The sequence below is a fragment of the Hylobates moloch genome, unplaced genomic scaffold, assembly GCF_009828535.3.
Source record: "Hylobates moloch isolate HMO894 unplaced genomic scaffold, HMol_V3 SCAFFOLD_7, whole genome shotgun sequence".
NCBI classification, from domain to species: Eukaryota; Metazoa; Chordata; class Mammalia; order Primates; family Hylobatidae; genus Hylobates; species Hylobates moloch.
Genome location: NW_026652282.1, coordinates 64,486,816 through 64,500,188, shown reverse-complemented (window position 1 = coordinate 64,500,188; position 13,373 = coordinate 64,486,816). Strand labels below are relative to the sequence as shown.

The following is a 13,373-nucleotide window of genomic DNA, read 5'->3' as shown; positions in this document are numbered from 1 at the left end:
AATACTTCATATGATACTTAGACTCTACCAGTTTTAAGTAAAACAAATAAGGAAAAAATTATAATTACAAAGCCAGTCTTTCCCCTTGGGGAAACAAAAAGCCACTTTTGACCAATTGCTCCCTACATATACATGTACTGTATATTATTATAAGCTTCTTCAGAGAAGCAAAACATCTTTGTCTTCCCGACACCGGATTATCTAGCATGTTAGTTTTTACATCAGGAAGGCAACTGCAAGTGTTGGGCCCAAAAGTATTTCTTGTTTACTCTCGAAAAGACCACTGAATATGCTTCTATACATACTGAACCAGGAAAATTTATGCAGTGTGTTCAACATCATCTCCTTATCAATACAGCACAGATTCCGATTCTTTCTACTGCACCCCCAAGGAATTCAAAGCATTATTGGTGCAATTAATAAAGAGAAAATGCGTGCCAATGACTGGAAGGCTGTTTTACAAGAGGAGCTGGTATCTCTGATTTCACCTCCTTGTTGTACGGAACTGTACAGACAGCATGATACCTGAGCAAATAAATCAACTACCATGATTGGAAGGGCTTGTCAATCCATCGTCTTTGCTTTATCGTGTGCAAAGTGTGCTACTGCCCCCTGAGCTTCCTGCATTTCTCTTTTCTTGAAAAATCAGTGCTTGATCCTTTCCAAAATAACCAGAGAAGAAATGAGGCAGAAAGTATCTCTTCATCACGGTTCCCCCTCAGTCTCGAGACTGATAGAAAAGGATGTAACCAGACTCAGAGTTCTTTGAGATATCTGATGTCAACCCGTAGAATTCTTCAATAGCTTGTGCATCTATTTTTTCTACAATGTCGTCATCAAACAACAACCAAAAATCATGACTCTTAACTATTGCAATATAATGGCCTCGATTGGGACCAATTTGCTAGAAGTCTCTTCTAGGCTGGGCACCGGGGATAGAGAAGGAGCAAGCTGAACTGGAACTGACATGCTGATAATGAGGCTGCGCACACCCTCCACACTTTCATATGAAGCAAATCTACAAATAGGTCTTACACACACAGTGAACCACAACAGCAACAAGGTCGTACATTCTGTCTGGATTGGTGGCATCACCTGAAGTGTTAAATAGACGAAGTTCTAAAGGAAAAACTACCCGGTAAGAGAGTTTTGTGTATCGATGAAGTTGATCCATATATTTAAATCTCTTCAGGTGTAGAGCTAGAATCATGGGCAGTCTTTTAACTTTCATCTGTGTGCTTCCTGTTTGCTGCGACACTCTTCACAGTAATACTTGTATTCACTGCACAGAGTTTCGGTGTTGCTGAAACCCCTTAAGCAGTGAGTAATTGATGTATTTTGTTCCACGTCAACAGAAAAGTCTAAAAAATCTTCATCTTTGCTGCTTATAGTTTCACAAGTAAGACATCTGGTTTCATTAGTTAATGTTCCCTGAAAAATCTCATGAACCCACGTTGGGTCTGGTGTGCTGTTATTATTTTCATTATCAATATTACCATTAGGTAAGCGACCATTTTGTTTTTCCTGCTTTCTCTCTTCTTGTAAAATATCAGCAATTGTATTTAGTAGGTAATTTAAGAATTCATGGGCATCTTGTTGCATGTAGTTGTCAAAAAGCTCATTTTATTTCCGTAATCTTTGATGAACTTCTTAGGGGGTATTACTCCAACCTTTTTCTTCTGAGTGGCTATGCTATGGAAGAGATCTGCTAAGCACGTAAGAAGGCTCTCCTTTTTCCTAGGTTGACTCTTATACGCAAGAACTTTTTCCCGAAATGGACGACAAAAAGTGCTTGAAGAACTGAATTGCAGTAGCAGGTATTCCCAAAATTGACTAATCCAAAATAGTGCTAATTGACCGGAAACTGTTCTGGACCAATCTCTTTCTCTAATGCCGAAGCATTGGCGCCCATGGTACAGATGGAGGCGAATTTGGAGACTGTCATTACGGTTTCCATCCGGCCAGCGCCATCTTCCACCCAATCACAGCGGCGGCGGCAGGCGGAGGAGGAGGGGCGCCATTTTTTTTTTTTTTTTTTTTTTTTTTAAGACAGAGTCTCACCCTGTCACCCAGGCTGGAGTGCAGTGGCCTGATCTGGGCTCACTGAAACCTCCGCCTCCTGGGTCCAAGTGATTCTCCTGCGTCAGCCTCCCGAGTAGCTGGGATTACAGGCGCCTGCCACCACATCCAGCTAATTTTTTGTATTTTTAGTAGAGAGAGGGTTTCACCATGTTGGCCAGGCAGGTCTGGAACTCCTGACTTCAAGTGATCCACCCGCCTTGGCCTCCCAAAGTTTTTGGATTACAAGCGTGAGCCACCGCAGCTGGCTTCTATCAGTTATCCTTAATAAAAACTTTTCGGCCGGGCGCGGTGGCTCACGCTTGTAATCCCAGCACTTTGGGAGGCCAAGGTGGGCGGATCACGAGGTCAGGAGATTGAGACCACAGTGAAACCCCGTCTCCACTAAAAATACAAAAAAATTAGCCGGGCGTGGTGGCGGGCACCTCTAGTCCCAGCTACTCGGGAGGCTGAGGCAGGAGAATGGCGTGAACACGGGAGGCGGAGCTTGCAGTGAGCCAAGATTGCGCCACTGCACTCCAGCCTGGGCGACAGAGCGAGACTCCGTCGCAAAAAAAAAAAAAAAAAAAAAACAAAACTTTTCTTGCGATAGTTTGCCAAGAATGATGGCTTCCAGCTTCATCCATGCAAGGACAAAAAACCAAACACCACATGTTCTCACTCATAGGTGGGAATTGAACAATGAGAACACTTGGACACAGAAAGGGGAACGTCACACACCGGGGCCTGTCATGGGGTGGGGGGAGAGGGGAGGGATAGCATTAGGAGATACACCTAATGTAAATGACGAGTTAATGGGTGCAGCACACCAACATGGCACATGTATACATATGTAACAAACCTGCACATTGTGCACATGTACCCTAGAACTTAAAGCATAATAAAAATATATATATTAAAAAAACTTTTCTTATATGATTATCTTGCTTAAATTGGCAATGGCTACCCATTGCCAGTAGAACAAAATTAAAAACTCATCTTTTAACTCAAGGCCGTCTTCGATTATCTTTCCTGCCTTATCTCTTACCATAATCCATCACTCTCTAGATACACCAGAATACTTGCCTTTGTTTAAATTTACTATATATTTCTATCACTTTGCTTTACCTTTCACCTGCTAAATTCTTCAGGATCTGCTCAAATGTTAGCCAGTCCCAGGGGCCTTGCCAAATCTCCCCTAGGCCAAATGCAGAATCCTTCCTTTGTCCCACTTCTTGTCATTACATATAATCTCGTTTTGCCAACATTTCTCACCATCTTCCTTGAACTAGTTACTTGTTTCCATGCTTCTCTCCATGACTACAGCACAGAGTTTGTGCCTTTGTCATTTGCAACACCTTCCCTGACCTTAGCCTCTAGTTCATGTCTTGTATAAAATAGTTCATTGATAGCACATTTTTAAATTCAATTAAATCATTCTCTACATAAGCTTGGCACATAGAGTACTTCCAGTGAACACGAAAGCTTCATTGATCTGGTGGTATCGAGGATGATGGAATTTTCCCCTTTAAGTACTAAAATATTGGAACATTTAACTATTTTAGGTGGTACTCTAAGATGTATTACATTTGTTTTGCTGCTTAAATAAACAGATAAATGGATTTTAACAAAAACAATGTAATCTTTTTGTTGTTTGATGCAGGGTCCTTAATAGCCACATAAGTGGTGCAGTGCTGTTATGCTGTGATCTCCTCTTAGATTGCTTTGTGGTTTGCCTAATTGTGACTCTGGGTTAAATTGATCCACAATTTCAGGTCTCAATTTAATGACACTACTATGTCATTTTACATATTGTCAGATATTGATTTTCGTTGGGTTTATCCATGATCGTATCTGTAGTCTTCTGTAACAGGCCAAACTGAGAGATGCTAGGAGAAAACAGATAAAGAAGAAATTTGTTTAACTAGGGATATAATGTTTTTGATATAATGCTAAGTCAATTGTCTTTGAGAAAAATTGGCAGACTTGACCATATCTTTATCTTTGGATAGAGAGGATTCCCCCTGAATTCTGGTTTTGTGGCTGCATTCCAGATGAGTGAGGTTGTTAGAAGCCTGACCCCCCACTCCCAGATGAGCATCACCCTGCTTGACTGATGAGTGATTCTGCACTACCCAGATATTTCCCATGAATAAATAACATTGTGGAGGTCTAGCTTTTAATTTTCTGAATGGAACAAATGTCACCTTTGTCATCTACACAAAGCAAGTCTGATAATGTTCATTACATTTTCCAAAGCAGCTTCATAATATTTTTCTAAGATATATTTCTTGTCTTCTGCTTTGATATTTCTATTATTTCTCTTTCAACTTTAATTTAGGTTCAGGGGCTACATGTGCAGGCTTTTTAATGGGTAAATTGCATGTCTCTGGGATTTTTTATACAAACGATTTCATCACCCAGGTAGTCAGGATAGTACCCGATGGTTTTTCAACTCTCACCCTCCTCCTACCCTCCACCATCAAGTAGGCTCTGGTGTCTATGTTCCTCTCTTTGTGTACATGTGTGCTCAATGTTTAGCTCCCACTTATAAGTGGGAGCATGCAGTATATGGTTTTCTGTTCTTGCATTAATTTGCTTAGGTTAATGGCCTCCAGGTGCATTTATGTTGCTTCAAAGGACATAATTTCATTTTTTTATGGCCACATTTTTGTTTGCTGTTTAAATTCCTCTGGATTTTGCATATTATAACTTGGTCACCATTCCATGGATAATCTGGTCACCATTCCATGGTGTGTATGTACATTTTCTTTATCTAGTCCACCATTGATGGGCATCTAGATTGATATCATGTTTTGGCTATTGTGAATGATGCTGTGATTAACATACAAGTGCAAGTGTCTTATTGATAGAATGATTTATATTCCTTTGGGTGTATACCCAATAATGGGATTGCTGGGTCAAAAGGTAGTTCTGCTTTGAGTTCTCTGATGAATCTTCCAATTGGTTTCCACAGTGATGGAACTAATTTACATTCCCACTGGTAGTGTATAACAAGCATTCCTTTTTTCTGCAACCTTGCCACGATCTGTTATTTTCTGACTTTGTAATAATAGCCATTCTTACTAGTGTGAGTGAGAAGGTGTATTAGTCTGTTTCCATGCCCCTCACAATCATGGCAAAAGGCAAGGAGGAGCAAGTCACATCTTACGTGGATGGAGGCAGGCAAATAGAGGACTTGTGTGGAGAATCTCCCATTTTTTAAAAACATCAGATCTCATGAGACCTATTCACTCTCACAAGAATAGCATGGAAAAGACCTACTCCAGGATTCATTCATTCACTCCCTCGTGGTCCCTCTCACAGCATGTGGGAATTATGGGAGCTAGAAGATGAGATTTGGGTCGGAACACAGAACCAAACCATTTCATTCCACCCTGGCCCTTCCCAAATCTTATATCTTCACATTTCAAAATCAATCATGTCTTCTCAACAGTCCCTCAAAGTTTTAACTCATTTCAGTATCAACTTAAAAGTCCACAGTCCAACATCTGATCTGAGACAAGGCAAGTCTCTTCTGCCTATGAGCCTGTAAAATCAAAATCAAGTTAGTTACTTCCTAGATACAATGGGGGTACAGGCATTGGGTAAATACAGCCGTCCCAAATAAGAGAAATTGGCCAAAACAGAGGGGCTACAGGCCCCATGCAAGTCCAAAATCCAACAGGACAGTCAAATCTTAAAGCTCCAAAATGATCTCCTTTGACTCCATGTCTTGCATCTGGGTCACACTGATGTAATAGGTGGGTTCCCATGGCAGCTCCATCTCTGTGGCTTGACAGGGTACAGCCTTCCTCCTAGCTGCTTTCACGGGCTAGCGTTGAGTGTCTGCAGCTTTATCAGGTGCATGGTGCAAGCTGTTAGTGGAGTCTGGAGAATGGTGGCCCTCTTCTCACAGCTCCATTAGGTGGTGCCCCAGTAGGGGCTCCCACCCCACATTTCCCTTTCACACTGCCCTAGCAGAGGTTCTCCATGAGGATCTCACCCCTACAGCAAACTTCTGCCTGGGCATCCAGGTGTTGCCATACATCTTCTGAAATCGAAGTGGAGGTTCCCAAACCTCAATTCTTGACTTCTGTGCACTCACAGGCTCAACACCATGTGGAAGCTGCCAAGGCTTGAGGCCTGCACCCTCTGAAACCAAGGCCTGACCTATACCTTTGTTCCTTTCAGCCATGGCTGGAGTCGCTGGGACACAGGGCACCAATGCCCTAGGTTGCACACAGCATGGGGACCCTTGGCCTGGCCCATGGAACCACTTTTTCCTTCTAGGCCTCCAGGCCTGTGATGGGAGGAGCTGCCACAATGGTCTCTGACATACCCTGGAGACATTTTCCCCATTGTCTTGGGGATTAACATTTGGCTTCTGGTTACTTAGGCAAATTTCTGCAGCAGGCTTGAATTTCTCCTCAGGAAATGAGATTTTCTTCTTTATTGCATTGTCAGACTGCAAATTTTCTGAACTTTTATGCTCTTCTTCCCTTATGAAACAATGTTTTTAACAGCACCCATGTAAAATCTTGAATACATTGCTGCTTAGAAATTTCTTCCACCAGATACCCTAAATCATCTCTCTCAATTTCAAAGTTTCAAAAATCTCTAGGGCAGGGGCAAAATGCTGCCAGTCTCTTTGCTAAAACATAACAATAGTCATGTTTTTTGATCCATTTCCCAACAAGTTCTTCATTTTCATCTGAGACCACCTCAGCCTGTATTTAATTGTACATATTGCTATCAACATTTTTGTCAAAGCCATTCAACAAGTCTCTAGGAAGTTCCAAACTTTCCTTCATTATTCTGTCTTCTCCTGAGCCCTCCAAACTGTTCCAACTTCTGCCTGTTACCCAGTTCTAAAGTCAATTCCACATTTTTGGGTATCTTTTCAGCAACACCCCACTCCCAGTACCAATGTACTGTATTAGTCTATTTTCATGATGCTGATAAAGACACACCCGAGGCTAGGAAATTTACAAAAGAAAGAGGTTTAATGACTTGCAGTTCCACATGGCTGGGAACTCATCACAATCATGGCAGAAGGCAAGGAGGAGCAAGTCTCATCTTACATGGATGGCAGCAGGCAAAGAGAGGGCTTGTGCAGAAGAACTCTTGTTTTTTAAAACCATCAGACCTCATGAGACCCATTCACCATCACAATGACAGCATGGGAAAGACACGCCCCCATGATTTAATTATCTCCCACTGAGTTCCTCCCACAACACATGGAAATTATGGGAGCTACAAGATGAGATTTAGATGGGGACACAGAGCCAAACCATATCAGATGGTATCTCATTGTGGTTTTAATGTGCATCTTTCTAATCATTAGTCACATTGACCATTTTAAAATATGTTTGTTGACCACTTGTATGTTGTTTTTGGAGAAGGTCCTGGGAATGTTCTTTTCCATTTCTCAATAGTGATGTTTGTTTTTTTGCATGCTGATTTAAATTCCTTCTGGATTTTGCATATTAGACCTTTGACAGATGTATAGTTTGCAAATATGTTCTTCCATTCCATAGTTTATCTCTTTACTTTTTTGATAATTTCTTGTTCTGTGCAGAAGCTCTTTAGTTTAACTAGATCCCACTTGCTTATTTTTGTTTATGGTTCAATTGCTTTTGGAGACTTCATCATGAAAACTTTTTCTAGGCCTATATTCAGAAGGGTATGTCCTGGAACTTCTTTTTTTTTGTAGTTTTAGGTCTTACATTTAAGTCTTTAATCCAACTCAAATTGATTTTTGTATATGGCAAAAGGAAGGGGTCCAGTTTCAATATGCTGAATACGGCTAGCCAGTTATCCCAGCACAATTTATTGAATAGGGAATCCTTTTCCTATTACTTGTTGTTCTCAACTTTGTCAAAGATCACATAGGTGTAGGAGTGTGGCTTTATATCTGTGTTCTTTATTCTGTTCCCTTGGTCTCTTTGTTTGTTCTTGTACTAGTACCGTGATGTTTGGCTACTGTAGATTTGTAATATAGTTTGAAGTTGGGTAGTGTAATTCCTCTGGCTTTGTACTTTTTGTTTAAGATTACTTTGGCTATTCAGGCCCTTTTTTCGTTCCAAATGAATTTTAGAATATATTTTTATAATTCTGTGAGAAACAACACCAGTAATTTAAAAGTAATAACCTGAATCTGTAAATTGCTTTGGGAAGTATAGCTATTTTAACAATATTTATTTTTCTATCCATGAACATGGAATGTTTCTCCATTTGTTTGTATTGTCTATAATTTCTTTCAGCAGTGTTTTATAATTCTTGTACAGATTTTTCCCTTCCTGGTTAGCCGTATTTCTAGGTAATTTATTCTTTTTGTGGCTATTGTGAATAGGATTGTAATCTTGATTTGGCTTTCAGGTTGAATGTTATTGGTGTATAGAAATATTAATACTACTGATTTTTGTACATTGATTTTGTACCCTGAAACTTTGCTGGAGTTGTTTATCAGATCTTGAAAGCTTTGGGCAGAATATGGTATGTTCTGGTATAGACTTATATCGCCTGCAATGAGAGACAGTTTGACTTTCTCTGTTTTTATTCAGATACCTTTTATTTATTACTCTTGCCTAATTGGTCTGTCTAGGACGTTGGGTACTATGTTGAATAGGAGTGGTGAGAGTGGGCATCCTTATCTTATTCTGGTTCTTAGGGGTAATATTTGCAACTTTTTCTGGTTAAGTTTGATGGATGTGGGTTTGTCATAGATGGCTCTTATTATTTTGAACTGTGTTTCTTCAATGCCTAGCTTGTTAAGGGTTTTCAACATAAAGGGATGTTGAATTTTATCAAAAGCCTTTTCTGCATCTATTGAGATGATGATATAATTTCTGTTTTTAGTTATTCTATGTGATGAATCACAATTACTGATTTGTGTATGTTGAACCAACCTTGCTTCTCAGGAATAAAGCCTACTTGATCATGGTGGATTAGCTTTTTGGTGTGTTCCAGGATTCAGTTTGCTAGTATTTTGTTGAGAATGTTTGTGTCTATGTTCATCAGGGATATTGGCATAAAGTTTTCTTTATTCATTGTGTCTCTTCCAGATTTTGGAATCAGAAGAATGCTGGTCTCATAGAGTAAGTAAAAGAGGAATCTTTTCTCCACAATATTTTGGAATAATTTGGGTAGGATGAGTACCATCTTTTCTTTATACATATGGTTGAATTTGGTTGTGTATTTTTCGGATCCAGTGCTTTTTCTGGTTGGTAGGTTTATTATTACTGATTCAACTTCAAAACTGGTTATTTGTCAGCTCATGATTTCTATTTCTTCCTGGTTAAATCTTGGAAAGTTATCCACTTCTAGGTTTTCTAGTTTGTGTGCATAAAGGTGTTCATAATAGTCTCTGAAAGTTTTTTGTATTTCTGTGGGGTCAGTGGTAATACCTCCTTTGTCATTTATGACAGTTTTTATTTGAATCTTCTCCCTTTCTTCTTAATTCATCTAACTAGGGGCCTATCAGTCTTATTTATTCTTTGAAAGAACCAACTTTTTGTTTTGTTGATCTTTTGGATGGATTGTTAGGTCTCAATTTTCTTCAATTTAGCTCTAATTTTAGTTATTTATTGTCTTCTGCTAGCTTTGGGGTTGGTTTACTCTTGTTTTTCTAGTTCCTCTAGGTGTGATGTTAGGTTGTTAAGTTGAGATCTTTCTAACTTCAATTTTTTATTTATTTATTTTTTTATTATTGTACTTTAAGTTTTAGGTACATGTGCACAATGTGCAGATTTGTTACATATGTATCCATGTGCCATGTTGGTGTGCTGCACCCATTAATTCGTAATTTAGCATTAGGTATATCTCCTAATGCTAGCCTTCCCCCCTCCCCCCACCCCACAACAGGCCCCGGAGTGTGATGTTCCCCTTCCTGTGTCCATGTGTTCTCATTGTTCAATTCCCACCTATGAGTGAGAACATGCGGTGTTTGGTTTTTTGTCCTTGTGATAGTTTACTGAGAATGATGATTTCCAGTTTCATCCATGTCCCTAAAATGGACATGAACTCATCCTTTTTATGGCTGCATAGTATTCCATGGTGTATATGTGCCACACTTTCTTAATCCAGTCTATTGTTATTGGACATTTGGGATGGTTCCAAGTCTTTGCTATTGTGAATAGTGCCGCCATAAACATACGTGTGTATGGCACTTCTCCTTCCTGCTGCCTCATGAAGACAGTGCCTTGCTTCCCCTTTGCCTTCTGCCATAATTGCAAGTTTCCTGAGGCCTTCCCAGCCATGCTGAGCTGAGGGGTGGAGCCAAGATGGCCGAATAGGAACAGCTCCGGTCTCCAGCTCCCAGCCCCAGCGACACAGAAGACTGGTGATTTCTGCATTTCTGCTTGAGGTACCGGTTTCATCTCACTAGGGAGTGCCTAACAGTGGGTGCAGGACAGACGGTGAAGCGTACTGTGCACGAGCCGAAGCAGGGCGAGGCATTGCCTCACTCGGGAAGTGCAAGGGGTCAGGGAGTTCCCTTTCCTAGTCAAAGAAAGGGGAAACAGACGGCACCTGGAATATCGGGTCAGTCCCATCCTAATACAGCGCTTCTCCAACGGGCCTGGAAAACGGCACACTAGGAGATTGTGTCCCGCACCTGGCTCGGAGGGTCCTATGCCCACGGAGTCTCGCTGATTGCTAGCACAGCAGTCTGAGATCAAGCTGCAAGGCGGCAGCGAGGCTGGGGGAGGGGCGCCCGCCATTGCCCAGGCTTGCTTAGGTAAACAAAGCAGCCAGGAAGCTCGAACTGGGTGGAGCCCACCATAGCTCAAGGAGGCCTGCCTGCCTCTGTAGGCTCCACCTCTGGGGGCAGGGCACAGACAAACAAAAACTCAGCAAAGAACCTCCACAGACTTAAATGCCCCTGTCTGACTGACAGCTTTGAAGAGAGTAGTGGTTCTCCCAGCACGCAGCTGGAGATCTGAGAACAGACAGACTGCCTCCTAAAGTGGGTCCCTCACCCCTGAGCAGCCTAACTGGGAGGCACCCCCCCAGTAGGGTCAGACTGACACCTCATTCAACTGGGTACTCCTCTGAGACAAAACTTTCAGAGGAACTATCAGACAGCTGAATTTGTGGTCTCACGAAAATCCGCTGTTCTGCAGCCACCGCTGCTGACACCCAGCCAAACAGGGTCTGGAGTGGACCTCTAGTAAACTCCAACAGACCTGCAGCTGAGGGTCCTGTCTGGTAGAAGGAAAACTAACAAACAGAAAGGACTTCAACACCAAAAACCCATCTGTACATCACCATCACCAAAGACAAAAAGTAGATAAAACCGCAAAGATGGGGAAAAAACAGAGCAGAAAAACTGGAAACTCTAAACAACAGAGCACCTCTCCTCCTCCAAAGGAACGCAGTTCCTCACCAGCAACGGAACAAAGCTGGATGGAGGATGACTTTGATGAGTTGAGAGAAGAAGGCTTCAGACGATCAAACTACTCTGAGCTACGAGAGGAAATTCAAAACAATAGCAAAGAAGTTAAAAACTTTGAAAAAAAATTAGAAGGATGGATAACTAGAATAACCAATGGAGAGAAGGGCTTAAAGGAGCTGATGGAGCTGAAAGCCAAGTTTCGAGAACTACGCGAAGATTGCAGAAGCCTCAGTAGCAGATGCGATCAACTGGAAGAAAGGGTATCACTGATGGAAGATGAAATGAATGAAATGAAGAGAGAAGGGAAGTTTAGAGAAAAAAGAATAAAAAGAAATGAACAAAGCCTCCAAGAAATTTGGGACTATGTGAAAAGACCAAACCTACGTCTGATTGGTGTACCTGAAAATGATGGGGAGAATGGAACCAAGTTGGAAAACACTCTGCAAGATATTATCCAGGAGAACTTCCCCAATCTAGCAAGGCAGGCCAGCATTCAGATTCAGGAAATACAGAGAACGCCACAAAGATACTCCTCGAGAAGGGCAACTCCAAGACACATAATTGTCAGATTCACCAAAGTTGAAATGAAGGAAAAAATGTTAAGGGCAGCCAGAGAGAAAGGTCGGGTTACCCACAAAGGGAAGCCCATCAGACTAACAGCTGATCTCTCAGCAGAAACTCTACAAGCCAGAAGAGAGTGGGGGCCGATATTCAACATTCTTAAAGAAAAGAATTTTCAACCCAGAATTTGCTATCCCGCCAAACTAAGCTTCATAAGTGAAGGAGAAATAAAATACTTTACAGACAAGCAAACGCTGAGTGATTTTGTCACCACCAGGCCTGCCCTAAAAGAGCTCCTGAAGGAAGCACTAAACATGGAAAGGAACAACCGGTTCCAGCCACTGCAAAAACATGCCAAATTGTAAAGACCATCGAGGCTAGGAAGAAACTATAGCAACTAACGAGCAAAATAACCAACTAACATCATAATGACAGGATCAGATTCACACATAACAATATTAACGTTAAATGTAAATGGGCTAAATGCTCCAATCAAAAGACACAGACTGGCAAACTGGATAAGGAGTCAGGACCCATCAGTGTGCTGTATTCAGGAAACCCATCTCACGTGCAGAGACACACATAGACTCAAAATAAAGGGATGGAGGAAGATCTATCAAGCAACTGGAAAACAAAAAAAGGCAGGGGTTGCAATCCTAGTCTCTGATAAAATAGACTTTAAACCAACAAAGATCATAAGAGACAAAGAAGGCCATTACATAATGGTAAAGGGATCAATTCAACAAGAAGAGCTAACTATCCTAAATATATATGCACCCAACACAGGAGCACCCAGATTCATAAAGCAAGTCCTCAGTGACCTACAAAGGGACTTAAACTCCCACACAATAATAATGGGAGATTTTAACACCCCACTGTCAGCATTAGACAGATCAACGAGACAGAAAGTTAACAAGGATATCCAGGAATTGAACTCAGCTCTGCACCAAGCAGACCTAATAGACATCTACAGAACTCTCCACCCTAAGTCAACAGAATATACATTTTTTTCAGCACCACACCACACCTATTCCAAAATTGACCACATAGTTGGAAGTAAAGCTCTCCTCAGCAAATGTAAAACAACAGAAATTATAACAAACTGTCTCTCAGACCACAGTGCAATCAAACTAGAACTCAGGATTAAGAAACTCACTCAAAACTGCTCAACTACATGGAAACTGAACAACCTGCTCCTGAATGACTATTGGGTACATAATGAAATGAAGGCAGAAATAAAGATGTTTTTTGAAACCAACGAGAACAAAGACACAACATACCAGAATCTCTGGGACACATTCAAAGCAGTGTGTAGAGGGAAATTTATAGCACTAAATGCCCACAAGAGAAAGCAGGA

General features: G+C 41.2%; 1 pseudogene; it reads right to left on the bottom strand.

Moving 5' to 3' along the window:
* Window positions 1–565: 565 nt before the first annotated feature.
* Window positions 566–1,963, bottom strand: LOC116811829 (ubiquitin carboxyl-terminal hydrolase 12-like; annotated as a pseudogene).
* Between the last annotated feature and the right edge of the window lie 11,410 nt (window positions 1,964–13,373).